A 17,276-nucleotide genomic window follows, 5' to 3' on the forward strand; every position below is an offset into this window, starting at 1 on the left:
TGAGATCCCTAAACCAAACAATGTAGAGTTTAATTAGAATTTTGCACCAGGGATATCCCTTAAGTATTAATAGAGCATTCTAACCCATCAACAACATGCTTATCACCATAATAATTATTTTTATAATTATAAAAATAATACTTCAATTAAAATTTTGTATGCTCTACTCTAAAATATATACCAATATCACCATAATAATACTTTTATAATTAAGAAAAAGAAACTTGTAATTCTTTCTATATTTATTACAAAATTAATATATAATACTTAAAAAATGTAAATGATATATAAAATATTCTTAAAATTATTTTAATTTCTATTAAAATAAATTTTATTGATGATGATGGTTAACGTCTGCTGAGACCAAACATTGGTCTATTGGACCTAAAGAAACAAATTATTTATTTTGATTTAAGATTTTATTTCTATGCTCAAAAAGCTTGGAGAGAAGCCTCCCGAGCTCACTATAATTTTGACATTGTAAAAGGCTAGGAAGGTCAGTGTTGTAACAAAGATTGTGACACTGAGATCTAATGTGGTTGTATGCGGGGCACTCTAAGAGGAAGTGGTTTTCATCCTTGATGTTCCTATTTTCACATATATGGCAGATCTTTTCCATCCATGGCGTTTTAGGAACTGCCCAACGACCTGTTTCACTATGGAGCTCATGAGAATTTTTTCTAATCTTTGCTATATTAATTTTCTTCTTTGAGCTAGTTAAAATAGAGAGGTACTTTTGATCTTCTAAGGTGGGGTTGATGACCTTCTTATAATAACTTAATTTTCTTTTAGCCGCTAAATCTTTCTCACACCACATTTTTTCTGTGAACTTAGAAGTAACAATATCAATAATCTTAATAATAAGAGGAAGACATGTATGTCTTTGATATATAATATCAAGAAGCCGTATGATCTTTTAAGATGAAATTGATAGAGTTTTTTAAGTTAAAATATATTATGAACAAGAAAATAAGAAGATAAGTCTCTGAAGCGAAATGTTTCTGAAATTTATTAAGATTTAAAAAAGAAATCGTATCAGGAGAATTTTTAAAATACAAACTAAGTAAAGACTACTCTTTGAAATTCCAGTAAGGAATTTGATACATAATCATCCCAACCACAACTTAAATAGAAACGCTATTGGGAATTCCTTTACCAGTGAGTCCGCCTTTGTGACTCACATCCGAGGTGTTTGGATAAAGCAAAGTATAAGGAACCTGAGCAGGACCACACCTGTTCTTCAACTTTTCTGCATCTTCGTTTCTCTCTCTTATATTTTTCTCAAGCTCTTTCAGCTTCATACCGAACCGTTCAAAAGCTTCTGTTACACGTTCATCCCCACTCCATTCACTCGTGGCTCTCTGTCCTAGATATACCTCATCTGTGGAGTGCATGGATAGAATTTCTATCAACGCTATGTCCAGTGTCGTTTCAAATTGGTTGCTTATCGTTCTTAGCAAAAACAAGCCTGGATTCTGCACCAGCTCTGAGAATTCTTCAGACCCTTCTTCCGGAATTAACCTTCTGCTGATGGTGGGCCGATTTGGCATGTATCCTGCATATGGGTATTGCCCGAAATTAACTGCAGCGTGAAGAGCAGAGGCCACCCATATGATTGTTGTGATTGCCTTTTCAACATCGTCCACGTTGTCGATGCTTTACCACCATGTCTCGTCCTTCTTGTCTCCATGACCCACATTTCTGATTTCGGTCCACCATGCTTGAAGCTCCCTATCAGATTTCACTGCATCATTGTTCTGATAGTACAAGGACAGGTACTCCTTAACCCATGATGCTATTGCGAACCATATCTCCAATCCATCCACAGTATAAGGGTTGTCTTCGATTATCAGCTTAAGCCCGTGGGGCATTGATGAGTCCACCACTGCCATACCCCTGTCAAGTCGTAGCGACACCATATGATATATTAATCAAAATTCAAATTGTTGATCATGAAACATAGATCAATTCAGATTTTGTCGCTATTGATTATAATTACCTTTTGAGAAGATCTGCAGGCAACCCTTGTTCGTCAAACCTCCAGTCCTTGTATGCTACCGCGGACATCTCCATGGCATACTTTCCAGGAAACACTGTTCTTTCAAGAATGCCTCCGCCATTTATAAGAATTTGGCGAGCCAGAGCATTGATGTTCATGGTGTCCCTGAAATGGGAGCTCAGTAGCTTATGCACGGGATGCATCACACTCAGCTGTCTGTTGGTAGCGATGACAAATGGCTCCGTGGCTGCGTGAGTCTTAAGCCTGAAAAAACCCGATCATGACTCAGTCAGCACCCTATATTATATAATGATATTGTAAATACTAAACAGATTCTGCCTGTATATTCCCCTAGCTAGTGGTGGCTAATTAGGTTTTACCAGTGACTTATAAGCTGATGGTAACCAGAATCATTAACAGCTACGTAGGCCTTGGCGAGCTGCCATAAAGCTCCTTCTGCGCCTTCCTCTGCAGGATTAAACACCTTACGAACACTTTTCGGGCGTTGATCTGAATGGGGTAGACTCAGCTCGATTGCTACTGGCCTTAATGTGCCATCCTTGTTAAGGAACAGAATTGTGCGAGAAGCATATATCTTTCTAGACAGAGCATTTATTCGGTTAACGTAAGGCATGAAGACATCATGATGGTCCAGAATGAACAATTTATTGTCCTCCAGAGCCTGAAAACATCATATCAATGTATGAGTACATGAATTTCTAGGCAGATGAAAAGAATTAGACATGAGCAGATTTACATTAAGCAACAAGCGCTGAATTGCAGAATACCTGCTCCACTATTAGCCCATCGATATTCTTTTCTATATGTGAAGAAGTAATAGAACTGATCTAAGGACCATACATCTCCGGGTCCAGTTTACTTCTTGGGGGAAAACTCTGTCAATTTAATTATTCATAAAATTAAAACTATGTACAGACTAAACAAAATTGAAATTCCAGAGAATTTTTTGAGTTTTCTGTATCCTGATCTTGACCCTCCAACATTTATATGAAAGTAGAGAGAGGGGCTAATTACTTTGAGTCTCTGTATAACAACCGGATCGACACCAGCCAACGTCTGCCGTGCAAACTCTTCGTCTTTCCTCCATGCAAATTTGTCATCTGCGCCCGTTAAATCCAGTTCCACCAAATTCAGTTATACAAAATCTAGTAGATATCAAGTGCAGAATAAGAACATGCAGAATAGCGCTCAGAAGAGAAATACTCACTGGAAATAACTTGAGGAAGGGGATACTTCAGCAATTTTTGGCCATCTGTCGTGAGGAACTCTCTGATGAGCTCAAGAGGAATGAGATTCTTGGCAGCGTCGAGAATTGGATTGTCCGGCAGCTTGATCCCATCGGAGTAAAGCTTCATAACGTCTTCAAATGAGTCGAATTCGTTGGGGGTTGAATCGAATAGCGATTTGAGCTCTGGCACCAAGAATTGGGCGACTAACTTGAGGGAATAGGCCAAGAAATCAGACAATTTGAGATGCCCAAAACGTTCATCTCGTGGAACATAGATATCGAGACTCATGTCTAATGCCAATCTGCTTTCACTCGTGGGCTCTGTCAACAGTCAATCCCAGCAACAAGATTAGGCGTTTTACTCCCTGGCCTGTGTCGTTGCCCGAGAGGGAAAAGAGGAATTGAATTGTTCTACATATAAGTGGGCAATAAAAACTAATCTCACCTGTTTTTGTGCGTGGGCGACCTGTTCTGCCCCTGCGGGGGTACGGAAACTGTTCAGACCCTCCTAGCACTGGCCGGCTGAGTTCTAGATTCTTGTCAGGGTTTCCGAGATCATTGTAGTAATCGTAGTCATACACTCTGTTACACTCTTTCCTCTCACTCTCTGCCATTCCATCGTATTCGCCTCTTAGGTTTCTCAGCTCCTCATTCCTCAGTTTAATGAGTGCAGGAGGACTATTTGTCGGGAATTTCTGGTTATTCCAAACAAAATACAGTGGAAAAAATCCTCTGTTTCCACTGTTGGGAATTTTCTGATAAATTTTGAAACGACAAAAAAAAAAATATGAACAGAGAGTAATACTCTGTTTTCGGGATTTCTGATAATTCAAAAACAAAAGAACAGAGCATAAAATAATACTCTACTTTGCCTCAGGATCAAAAAATGATCAAAATAATACTCTGTTTTAATACAGCGAAAACAGAAAAAATCGCTTTGCTATAACTGGTGTTGCAGCAACGCAGTTTTTTTCAGTTGTTGTAACTTGTGTTGCAGCAACGTAACCTTTTGACGTCAAGTATTTTTTGAGTTACGGTGTAACAGCAACGGATATTTTTGACGTCAAGTATTTTTCGACTTACGGTGTAACAACAACGCACAAAGAGGAACTTCTATTTATAAACAGTAAATCAACTGATACAAATTTGTCTTCCTCTCACACAGAGAGATTTCTCAACTGTTGTTACAAAACATCTTCCTCTTAATAGAGGGATTCACCAATCTATGCTAAAGAGCATCTTCCTCTCAACAAAGGGATTCATCGATCTATGCTGAAGAGCATCTTCCTCTTGACAGAGGGATTCACCAAACTATGCTGAAAAGCATCTTCCTCTTGACAGAGGGATTACATCAGGAACGCTTCAGTTCCACACAAATAGCATCCTCCTTCTAACAGAGGGATTCACCAACATGCCTTCTTCAGAAGCACTTCAATCTGTGTCTGCATTCATTTAGCACATACGCGCTGCAGCGTATTGCCCTGCAAAACTTCACGCTGCTGCGTGCTCCCCTTTGCTCTCTATCTCTCTTACTTTTCAGTCCCTGCACTGCTGTGCAAGAGGGCTTCATTCATGTGAGCTCGTGTTGCTGCACATTCTTTCTTAAATACACAGAAATTACATTTGAGTGCTGCTGCGCTACATTGCAGAGTGATTAACACTGTTGTGGTTCTACACATATATAGTGCAGGAAGCGGTCATAACTTATCCATCAACCGCCTCAACTCTCTGACAGAGTCTCTGCTACACATAATGAACAAATCTGATCTTTTGTTGTATTTCTTGAGTCGGTTGTGCTGAAACCCAAGACTGATAAATGCTGCGGCTGGCTCGACGCTAGTACTTTCCTTCTCGGCCATGCTTCTTCTTTAATGCTGTTGGTGCTTCCTCCTCCTTTGGGAATACAAACAGGTAAAGGGCGAAAAGACACTTATGGCGGTGGCGTGAATAAGCTGAAACAAATAATACCCATTGGAATAAAGACAGATGGACTGCTGGGATTGTTTGCAGGAGAAAGTGCGATTTCTTTTCAACTGTTGCTGCAGTTGAAATTACATTCCAACACTATTCTCGGGGAGATAACTCTGCAGATAACATTCTACCACAGTTAGTTGCCCATAATTTCGTTAGTTCCTATATTCAAAACAATATGTCCGAGGTATGTGAGATGAATGAATGATGATCTGATATTTGAGATGAACCATATGTTTACCCGATTAGAGAAAAGGACACGGTCTCTGTTGTATTTAGAGGCAGGATACACCCAAGAGTTGCAGTCGAAGTGGACATTGCCATGACCGGGAACTTGAAGAGTGAGTGAGTTGAGGAAGAACTCGTGATGATGCGAATTTGTAATGAAGAATGCTCTAGGGACTCCGAAGTTGGAGTCCCAGTCAAACTCGACGCCATAGGTGGTCTGGCCCGTGAGTATTCCTTCATGAGTAGAGATCCAGTTCTGAAGAGGCGCTTTCTCGCTCAACTTTCCAATTCCATTGCCTGAAAAAGAATTTAGAGTCACAACAACAACTTGCAGGTTAAATTATATGAAAGTTGGCTGAATTTGGTTGATAAATTAAAACTGCAAAACAGATTAAGGACTGAATTTATAATTAATAAGCAATCACCACCCACCGGAATCTATTTGAGATGCGCTAACAAGCTGGAAGGAGACTCCCCTCCCAAAGAGCTCGCTAAGATCGTCTGTGATGCCTGCATTGAAATCGTTGAGATCCAAAACATTTTTCTTCTGTATGACCATAAACCCTTTAATCTTCTGCTCTGCAGACTTGAACTTGGATTGGGCAAATTGAAATATCTCTGCAAGTTTATCCATGGTGTGTGTTTGAGTTGATTGTGACTGATGCTCGCTGGCAGCAACCTGTACGTAAAATTGGAAAGGTATGGAGCGAGATGTAGTTTGCATACAAATATAAAGCTGATGCAGCAAAAGATTGAAGAGAAGAGAGGAGATGATAGTGGTGAAGAAAGCAATCCTGAATTTATAGTAGCGGGATGCGAAGGCGACTTATTGACCACGTCCAAAGTTGCCGAGTTTCTTCAGGGAATGGGAATAATTCTTGGTGTAATAATTGGTGAGTCAAGTATGGCGAATGGATGTGGCGTAGGAAAAGTGTTTAAAGGCATACTCTCCGTGGAATTGGCGAGTCTCTTCAGGGAATGGGAATAATTCTTGGTGTAATACTTGGCGAGTCAAGTATGGCGAATGGATGTGGCGTAGGAAAAGTGTTTAAAGGCATACTCTCCGTGGAATGAGTATGGCGAATGGATGTGGCATAGGAAAAGTGTTTAAAGGCATACTCTACGTGGAATTGGCGAGTCTCTTCAGGGAATGGGAATAATTCTTGGTGTAATACTTGGCGAGTCAAGTATGGCGGATGGATGTGGCGTAGGAAAAGTGTTTAAAGGCATACTCTCCGTGGAATGAGTATGGCGAATGGATGCCAGGTACGAAAAGGTGGCTGGATAAGTGAGTACTCAGGACTCAGGAGGGCCTTATCCACGTCGCACGCATTATCAGAGACCGTTACTAATTGCCTCTCTCCCATTTCCTCACGGCTGGGTTTGATACAATGCTTTGACAGACTCCCGTTGACTCGATCTCCATCTTCCATTCGTGCAGAGAATAATGTGATGAATCTGACTATATAACTTATGAAATAAATGAAAAAATTGTCACAATACACTTTTGACCTTACGATTCAAACCCTAACACTCGTTTAGAGAACTTACCATTCAAACCCTAACACTCATTTAGAGATATTGAATGTTTGAATAACGAATAACTAAATCATTGACAAACACCCCACTGATCACATGTTTCGGTTTCAAATTAAAATAAAAAAACTACTTATGTTGACTACTTATTAGATATCTATGTTTGAACAACGACTTATGTTGACTAATATATAATAAAGGAATAACCAAATGTTATGGAGGACCCGCGTAGTACTAACTCCTCGTTGGGAGAACCTCATGGGACGTTGAACAGATGATGTTCTCAGCAAAATATGTCGTACGTGTACCTTAGCAAAATGGGACTTGCGTGTACCTTAGCTTTTTTGTATGGATCACGTGTGGCTTCCGAGTAACTGGGCTTTTTTAACACAGAATTACTCCAAAATGTCAAAATACATTATCAAAAGTATCACAATTCAAATTATTATTGGTCTCAATTTTATGTGAGGAAACCAAATTTGTTCACTGATAATTTAATAGAAAATGTCAAAATTAAGTATCTTTTGCTGAAAATAACAAGTGCTAATATAAATTCAGCTATATAGATAAACAAAATATCTAAATTACAACATATCATGAGATCATGAGTCTGAAGAGGTCACTAGAGCAGGATCCTCGGCACTTGTACGAGTTGGAGTAGAATGTTTGAGCTCACATTGTAGGTGACTTTCTAAGTGAGCTAAATGAGCATCCAAGCTAGCCAAACATGAATGTTGGTGTCATTGCACTCACTTTATCTCATTCAAGGAAGAAATAATGTCATTTTGATATTTGTGCTTCTCTTTCATAGTCCCGCCCAAAAGAGTTTTCATCTGCCAATCGAGGGTGATGGAGTTCATATATTGGCTCCTTCTTCACCTGGTATGACTAGGCTTATGAACCTTGTTAGCGACTTCCTCCAGCATTTCAAAGTTAGAGTAAGGTTGGCGATCAATAGTGGCATAGGTTTCAGGATGATGAATTTTAGTGCGGATGTTAGGAGGAGATGTAGAGAAATCTATCTTCATCCACAAATAGTTGATCCTTTTGGAGACTAAAGACGAATAATCCACCATGCAAACCCAGGTCATTGTGCATCAATTCCAAGGGTAAGTGACCCAATCTTTAGAAAAAGCTTAGGGTCATGCCATGGTCCCACAAACTTTCTCCCAAATAAAAACCTAGAACTACCATATAGTCAACATAATAATCCCACCAATGGTGGGGAGAGTGGTCATCCATGACATAATTTCCAACAAATGTGGTCATAGTTACCAAGCTAATCATACATTAAGAGGTTGATCACCGTGGGGATTGAGAAATAAAGGTTCACATGTGTATGCATGGGGTAGGGAGGCCATGCCAACCCCCTCTTAAATGTTGTAGGAGGTGGCAGGGTAGCGGGCACCCCTCTCCGCCAAACCTCCTTTTCCACGTCATTTCTCATCTCTTTCAAACTTGGTTGTAATATCAACAAGTATTTTTACCGCATTTACTTCAAACTTGGTTGTAAAATCACATTGATAAATATGGTTGGTATACACTAATAGGCCATTATGAGCCCATTATGTTAATGAGTCCATCCACCTCATGTTCCATTCCAAAGCCACATGGGAAGCATATTGCATCAACGTCATTCAAAGGATCTAGTCACCCACTAGCCAAATACCCTTTGGTTATATGGTTAGGTACCCCTTGACTGAGGTAAAACAAAAGTAATCTTGGGTCATAAGCTAACCAAGTCGTCACTTGGAACCAGGTTAATTCTTGCTAACTAATGGTGAAATCCTAGGCCTAGGTACTATTCTCCCATGTCATCACATGCCACTTGAACAATAAAAACACTTTCTTGATGCTTTGAGGTAGTTACTCTACCCACTAGCCAAGTAACCCTTAGTAATATGTTCAGAACATTTTGAGTGGGGAGCACTCCATACCCTGATGCTATTTGGGTTGTTCTCCCTAGCCACGTTACATGGAACCCGGTCAATATCCTTGACCTAGAGAGAATGTCTACCCTGATGCTACAACATCAACACTCCCTCTCAACGAGGGAGGCATTCTCAACCATCGCAAGTTTTACCTGAAGTATACGAAATTCATCCAGAAAAGAGGCTTTGTGAGAATGTCAACAACCTGATTGTTTGTAGAAATTTATTGGAGCCTCACTGCTCCATTTTGTACCATGTATTGGATGCAGTGGTACTTGATCTCAATGTGCTTTGAATTGTCATCAAAGCCGTCTCCAGCACCTGATAAATAAATCCTCTGAGTAGCTTCCATAGCCACACTATTTCACAACTCACCAGACTAGCTGCAATATGATCAATCTATATAGTGTTGAGTGCAACATATTTTTTATTCCTACTATTCAAAGATATCATAGCGATTCCCAAATTGAATAAACATCTTGACGTGCTCTTCTTATCTTCGACACTTCCTACCAAATCAGAACTTGTGTATCCCTCTAGATATACTTCACCATTTGAGACATATCTTAGTCCATAACTAACAATTCCATTCATATATCTCAACACATGCTTTGTCGTAATCCAATGTGCATGCCTAGGTTCCACCATGAACTCGCTAAAAGTGTTCACTGCCAAGTAAATACCAGGTCTAGTATTAACGAAATACATCAAATATCTAATCAATTATCGATACATAGGGGAATTCATCAAATCTAAATCATAGCCTCTCAGCTTCTTTAGATTAGTCACCATGGGAGTGGCCATGGACTTGCAATCCATCACCCCAAATATTTGAAGGATATTAATAATAATATAATTCCCTTAACCAAGGAAAATTTCACCAAGTTTCTACCACGCTTCCAATCCCAAGAAGTAATGCATCAAACCTAGATCCTTCATCTTGAACTTAGATTTCAACTCCCTCTGACACTGATCAATGAGATTTTTTGCTCCTGTAAAAAACAAGTCATCAACATATAACAACAAGATCACAAGCTCACCTTTAACAACCTTGTAGTAAATATTTGGATCAACGTCACTCTTGGTAATATTTAAATTGTCATGGTATTATTTGATAATTGATATTGTTACAAGTTATGAGGGTACCTTACGAGAAAAATAGGAAAGCTCTTCTATTACAGAAAGAGGAAATAAAGGCTTCTGATCCTAAGGATGGAATGCAAACAAGCATTAATAATCAATATACTAGTACTTTGAAGAGAAAGAAGCCTTCTGAACCAATCATTTTTTTTAAATTACACACTTCATCAATATTGCGACAACAATATCACCATCGTAACATATTTTGTTAAATAGTTGGGTTTGACTATCTTGCGATGGTATTCCCCATAAGCCAAACATAACAACTACAACATCTATTCCACATCATATTTTGTAAAATTAGTGGGTTTTGTGACAGTTTCCCACGCCCACAATATTGCAACTACGACACTAACATACTTTGTAAAATTAGTGGCATCATCGGTCTTCAGACAACATTTCCCACAAATTCAACGTCAAAACTATGGCGCCTTTGTCGCAACATACTTTGTAAAATTCCTTGCATCGTGGGCCTTGTGATGAGAATTCCCACAACCTAAATGTTGCAATATGACAATATCATCATGGAAAATTTTAGGGGTGAATTTTCGCCCTTGGGGGGAATTAAGGGGTTTTATATTTTTAGTGGGTGAATATTTTGTATCACAGTACATTGTTACAAATCGCCTCAAATTTATTTTATAAAAAAATTAGATATGGAGGTTAGCCCACCTTATTTTAAGAGAGAGAGTAAAAAAAGTAAATTTAGCCCTTGAAATTAGGAGTTACAACCTTCCATTCGCCCTAATTTTCAAGAATAGGTATTTATGATAGTTATTTCACCCTCCACATTCGGTGTAAAAAATGTTTTTTTCTTTCATTTTCCCGTATTTCATGGTATCGGGGTTAATTTCAAGAAAATGACCTTATTTTTTGGAACAAATGGTCACAAAAGAATAATTCATTTTATTTAAAAATTCAAGTCTCTTATTTTCATGTTTATTTAAAGATTGAATAATGTTCTTGCCATATTCCAAGTTTGCATATGTTCAGTGATAATCATATAAAGAATAATGGAAAACATTTTTTTATATTTACTCCATAAGTCACCTTATATTTACATGTAAATAAATAACAATATAAATAAAGTGGAGTATGGCAAATAAATAAAACCTCTTTTTATAGTTACTCCAAAGGTATGGTAAATAAATATAAATATAAATAAACTAGAGGTATGGTAAATAAATAAAACCTCTTTTTATATTTAGTCCATAACCCTCTTTCTATTTAAGAAGGCTCAAAAAAGAGGTTTTATTTAAGTGAATCCTATGGGCCAAACACCATATTTATAAAAGAGGTATGGTAAATTATTAAAAATATAAATACACGAGAGCTATGGTAAATAAATAAAACATTTTTTTTATATTTATTCCAGAAGTCACATTATATTTAAGAACACTCAAAAAATGTGTTATATTTAGGTGAAGCCTATGGGCCAAATACTATGGGCCAAATACCATGGGCCAAATTATTATTAATACCATGTAAAAAAACATTATTAACCCATTCTTAACCCTAATATTAGTATTAATAAAAAAAAAGATGGCACATGGTATTGATCCATGGTATTCACGTGGAATGTAGGCTATTTAAAGGGGGGAATTAAACCAGCATAGATCCATCTTTACTCTGGATCTACTAAGCCCCAGGAGGGATCAAATATCGTGATATGCAAACTAGCATAGAGTGAAAAAATATTTGATCCTCGGGCTTGGTAGATCAAGGGTAAAAATGGATCTTGTAATTTAATGTCACTTAAACATTTTAATTTGGTTAAAATAAAAAAAATAAAAAAAAAATCAATTATTAATTTTATTAATTTTTATAAATTACTAATAGTAGTTTTTAAGCTCCAGGTTTATGATAACCCATGGTATTGACCCATGGTAATATCATGGTATTCATGTGAGCATAGACTATTTAAAGGGGAAATTCTATCAGCTTAGATCCATCTTAATTTCGGGTCTACCAAGTGCTGAGAGGGATAAATAAATTTCATCCCTCCAAGAGTGCTAGAAGTGGATTTAAGATGGATATAGGCTGGTTTTTATGATAATGAAGATATTAAATAGACTTAGGAAATTATATTATAAAAAACATCTTAAGGTGAATGGTTAAAGTACATTTAGTCACTTCACAAAATTTAGTAAAAATTACCAATATCTCCATTGATATTGGTTTTTCTGATTTAACAAAAAAAAATTCAAAACAATGAAATCTTAGTGCTCTTTCTGCATCACCCTCGCAGAAGAGAGATAGTCAGTGCCCAGATTTCCCACCATTTTTCAAACGTTCTCAATATGATATCTTCATGAAAAAGTTAAGGTACTGATGTTGGATTAGTTGTTTGAAAAATATGTTGGTTTGTACAACCTTTCATCTTCTCTGTTATTCTTAATTTGTCGTAATGATCTGTAGGGGTTGGGCCAGTGCTTGAAAAATATGTTGGTTTGTACAACCTTTCATCTTCTCTGTTTTTCTTAATTTGTCATAATGATCTGTAGGGGTTGGGCCAGTGCACCATATTGTCCTAAAAGGTGGAGATTGTGCACCAAAAAGGAAATTAATCCACATGTTACAACGTTGTTAAAAAATGCAAGACGTATGAAGGTAGTGAATTATGCTAATAAGAAATTTAGATTGGGAGAGACGTAATTAAATTTTATTATTTAATTGAAGATTTCCAATTAAAATAATAATAAATCTATATGTATATATTAATATATTGATTGGAAGGCTTCTGACAACGATCACTTCTTTCCATTAGATCCCCTTCAGGCCTTTGGGATACCTACTACTTTCTTATATTATATAGTTGGGGCTTGCTACTTGTTGGCGTGTTGGGGTAAACAAAATGTGTTTTTTTTTTATCTCGCAGTTGGAGTCTATGGAATAAGAAAGAAATTTGATAGCTTGACAAAAGTGGTACAAAATATGTTTTTTTTTTTTTTATCTCGTAGTTGGACTCTATGGAATAAGAAAGAAATTTGATAGCTTGACAAAAGTGGTAGAGAAAAGATTAATCTCTCCTACCTTGACAGAACTGGTGGTCAAGATCAACACCTACAAGAACTTTGTTGTGGAATATTATCAAAACTAATAGAAGGATATGAAAGAGTGTACAGTGAGAACCTTGACAAACATGGCCACTAAAACTTGCAACATTGTTTGTAGGAAGAGAAAATTATGTTTCTTTTTTCCAAACATGTATGTTAGTATATTACAATTTAATGAATATGTTTTCCTATTATCATATATGGTTTCATACTTCGCCAAGACTTCACTTTTTATTATCCAGTGAAAGATTTTCCAAGATCTTACAATATTTTATAATTCAGTGATAGATTCGCCATGACTTTACAAGATAATATAATCCGGTGAGAGATTCGCCAAAAAAATTATATATACATATTATATTATTGCTAAAATCGCCTCCCATTTTTCCTATGTATCATGGGGATTCGCCTATTTATTATACATATAAATTTAGGGTGGTTCTTAAAATTTTCCCTGAATATCATCGCAACATAATTTGTAGAATTGGTGGGGTCGTCAGTCTAATAATGGTCATTCTCACAAACCAAAATTCACAACTACAACATTCTCGTCACAGATTAGAAGGGTCCTCAGTCTTGTAATGACCATTCACACGCTTAAATGTTGCAACTATGTTAATTTTACGTCAATATTTCGACACCTGTTTCGATGGCACAAGAAGTATATATTCAAATGAATTGCGACAATGATTATCATCGACGTGTTGACCCACAAATTGAAACTACAGTTTCCGTCAAACTTCTGATCATAATGGGGATGTAAAAAATATGACTATAAGATGTTCAATGTTTCACGAAATTTATGTTTCATCATTATAGTTACAAATGATCATCGCAAGAAAGACAAAGAGCTGTTGGAAATTGGCTCAATATTTAGTAGTAATTTTTTTCAGATGACGAAGATGATCAAATCTTCTCTTGGAGAAAAATGTGACATCATCCAAATATGCAACCATACTCTAACCAATTAATCCTCAAAAAGCGATGTCCATATCCTGTTGAAAAATAATGGTGGTTGATATGGAATCCACTCGAATATACCATGTTGGTCAATACGGTAGGTCAAATTATGAGAGGCATAAATTATAAAAATAATTGATTAAAGTGATTTTTGAACCATTGCAAATATTTTGGTATGTAGAACAAATTTAACGGGTTGGATCCAAAGTCACAAATCATTTACCCCAAAAAGTGTCATTTGATGCATATATTTGAAAGTTCTTAGACCCCAAATCACTAAACTAGGACTTGTCCCTAAAATGGGCCTTGCTAGGAAAATTTTCCAAACTTTCCACTCAAAGTACCAAGATAAATTTCAAATTATATAATTAGTCATTCCATATCAATAAGTTTTACCTTCTTGTTCAAACATGGGTAGAATTTTTTGCATGGAGAAGTTACAAAATTAATTGGATTTCAAAATTGTTATATATTACAATTTGGGCATGACTTAGCCACATACTAAATTGACTTAAAAATGTTATTCCATTGCACTGTAAATGGATGGAAGCACATAAATGAGGCAGGTACACTCTTGTACCTTAAGGGGGGGAGTACACAAATGAAGACAAAAAATTACCTATTTGGCACTTTTAGGGGAGAGTATATTGTCAAAATGTATTATGGTCAACTCTTATATATCCATATCAAAATAACACAAATACATAGATCAACGACTTGATAATAAGACACTTCGAGGGGGAAACTCACTTTTACATCACATAAATGAACAATTATTGGATGATTCAAATGGAAAGGCCTACTTGGTATATATAGGAGTCTAAAGGGTCAAAATATAATTAGGACATACATAACAATAATAATGTAAGGGCACAACAATAACAATAGTGGGCTTCTATGGGGTACACCAATGACAATATAAGGGCTACACTAGTATTATAGGGACCTAACATGTCCCTCTCCTTCAATAATTTGTTGTCCTCAACACTTGAGTAGTTCTGGATGATTTTGTATAAAATACTTATCCTCCCATGTGGAATCTTCAACAAGTAAGTTCTTCCACTTAATGATATACTCTGAAATTTGTCAATTTTGTAGCTACTGGATACTTGTTTTCGTAATTGCTTTAGGTTTCAATATGATTTTATTTTCCTCATCAAGTTCTAGCAATATAGTTTGAACTAGGAGCTTCTCACCTATAACCTTCTTTAAGCTTGAAACATGGATAACTAGGTGTACTCACAAAGATAAAGGTAGCTCCAATTTGTATGCCATAGTACAATATTTTGCAACACCCTGTAAGGGACATAATACTTGGGTAATAATTTATTATCCTTCTTATCTTACTTAAGGGAAATTTTTTTGTATGGTTGTAGCCATAAAACTACCCAATCACCCACATCAAAACTTATTTTAGTGTGATGTTGATTTTCTTATTGTTTCATTCGATTTTGTGTTAGAGTTAGGTTATCCTTTAAGAGTTGGACAACATGTTGTTGATTTTCAATGTGATATTCCATTGCTTAAACCTTAGAATTGTATCTTAGAGATGATGTGATGGATGGTGGATGATATCCATAAGCACCATAAAATGGGGTCATTTTTTCTATGGTATGGAAGGAAGTCACTTATACCACCATCCTACGAGAGGTAACCACTTGAGCCAATGTGTTTGTTTATGAGATACAAAGAAATGAATATATACTTCCAAAACTTTGTTCACTATCTTAGTTTTCCCATCAAATTGGGGATGATAAGATGAGCTACAAGCTAATTGAGTACTAAGACAAGAAAAAAATTATGTCCAAATATTTCTAGTGAAAATGGGGTCTTTGTGACTTACAATAATATTTAGGTTTCCATGTAGCTTTTGAACTGTTTCCATAAATGTAGTAGTGACTATATTGGATTTGAAAGGATGAGATAACGCACAAAAGTGTGTAGAATTGGTAAGCCTATCAAGTACCACCATGATGACACTCTTTCCTTTAGAATTCGGTAGGCATGTGATAAAATCCATTGATTCCTTCTCCCAAAACTGACATGGAATGGCTAATGGTTGTAAAAGACTTGGAGTATTAATTTTCTCAACTTTATTTTGTTTGCAAACCAAACATTTGTCCATAAACATTTGAACATCAAATATAAGGCAATCACAAAAATATTCCTTCTTGACCCTATGGTAAGTTTTCAAAAATCTTGAGTTCACGCCTATACGAGAGGTGTGTAGTTCCAAAAGAACCTTGTATTTGAGTTGGGAGTTCTTACATAGATTTAAGAAATCTCTGCACCACAGTGAATCATATTTCCTGAAAAAATGCATTAGATGTATTAGGATCTCGCTACAACTTTTCAATAAGTGTCCACACCTCTTCATCATTCTTCCATTCATCCCTTTCTTTAGTTATCCAATCAGGTTAGATAATATAAATGACACAAAGAAATAACTCGACATCCTCATCCCTTCCTGAGAGTGCATATGCAAGAAAATTTTGCTTCCCTTTTTTGTAGATGATTTCAAAGTCATAACCCAACAACTTTGTGACTCATTTTTTCTACTCTTCTGAAGATAATATTTGTTCCAATAAGCATTTAAGACTATCATGATATGTTTTTACCTTGAAATGTCTTCCCATTAGGTAAGGGCACCATTGCTTTAGGGCATGTAGTATTTACAACATTTCCTTCTCATAAATAGGCTTGTGTAAATTCTTTCCCTTGATTGGATGACTTTCAAAAGCAATGGGTCTTCCTTCTTGCATTAAAACAACAACAATGCCATTTTTTGAGGCATCAAATTAGACAACAAAGGTTTTTGTGAAGTTTGGTGTAGCTAAGACCGAAGCTCAGAACATTGCCTCTTTAAGATGTTCAAAGGCCTTAGTTGCTTCTGAAGCCTAAGAGAATGTATCTTTCTTTAGTGATGTTGTTAGAGGTGTTGCTATTTTCCCATAATTATTAAAAAACTTCCAATAATACCCTCTCAACTCAAGAAATCCTCAAATATGCCTTAAGGTTGTGGGGATTTTCCATTCCTGGATTGATTTAATTTTGTTAGGGTCGAACTAAACACCCTCATCAGATACAATATGACCAAACATTCCACCTCCTCTACCCGAAAGAAACATTTGGAGGGTTTTTCATACAGTTGTTTCTCGTGCAATATTTTGAGCACCCTGTCAACATGTTGAACATGATATTTCCAA

General features: G+C 36.5%; 1 pseudogene across 1 annotated transcript; it reads right to left on the reverse strand.

Annotated features, from left to right (window-relative positions):
- Positions 1 to 1,042: 1,042 nt before the first annotated feature.
- On the reverse strand, positions 1,043 to 6,880 carry LOC149153713 (putative linoleate 9S-lipoxygenase 5; annotated as a pseudogene). The gene is made up of 10 exons (XR_016263335.1): positions 6,680 to 6,880; positions 5,880 to 6,126; positions 5,461 to 5,744; positions 3,694 to 3,943; positions 3,228 to 3,569; positions 3,035 to 3,120; positions 2,788 to 2,895; positions 2,380 to 2,681; positions 2,000 to 2,263; positions 1,043 to 1,896 (listed from the first exon to the last, which is right to left on the reverse strand). The product of XR_016263335.1 is annotated as a putative linoleate 9S-lipoxygenase 5 (transcript).
- Positions 6,881 to 17,276: the final 10,396 nt, after the last annotated feature.

This window comes from Pinus tabuliformis, chromosome 9 (genome assembly GCF_031772625.1).
Source record: "Pinus tabuliformis cultivar Carrire ecotype Pingquan chromosome 9, CPIR1, whole genome shotgun sequence".
Classification (NCBI taxonomy): domain Eukaryota; kingdom Viridiplantae; phylum Streptophyta; class Pinopsida; order Pinales; family Pinaceae; genus Pinus; species Pinus tabuliformis.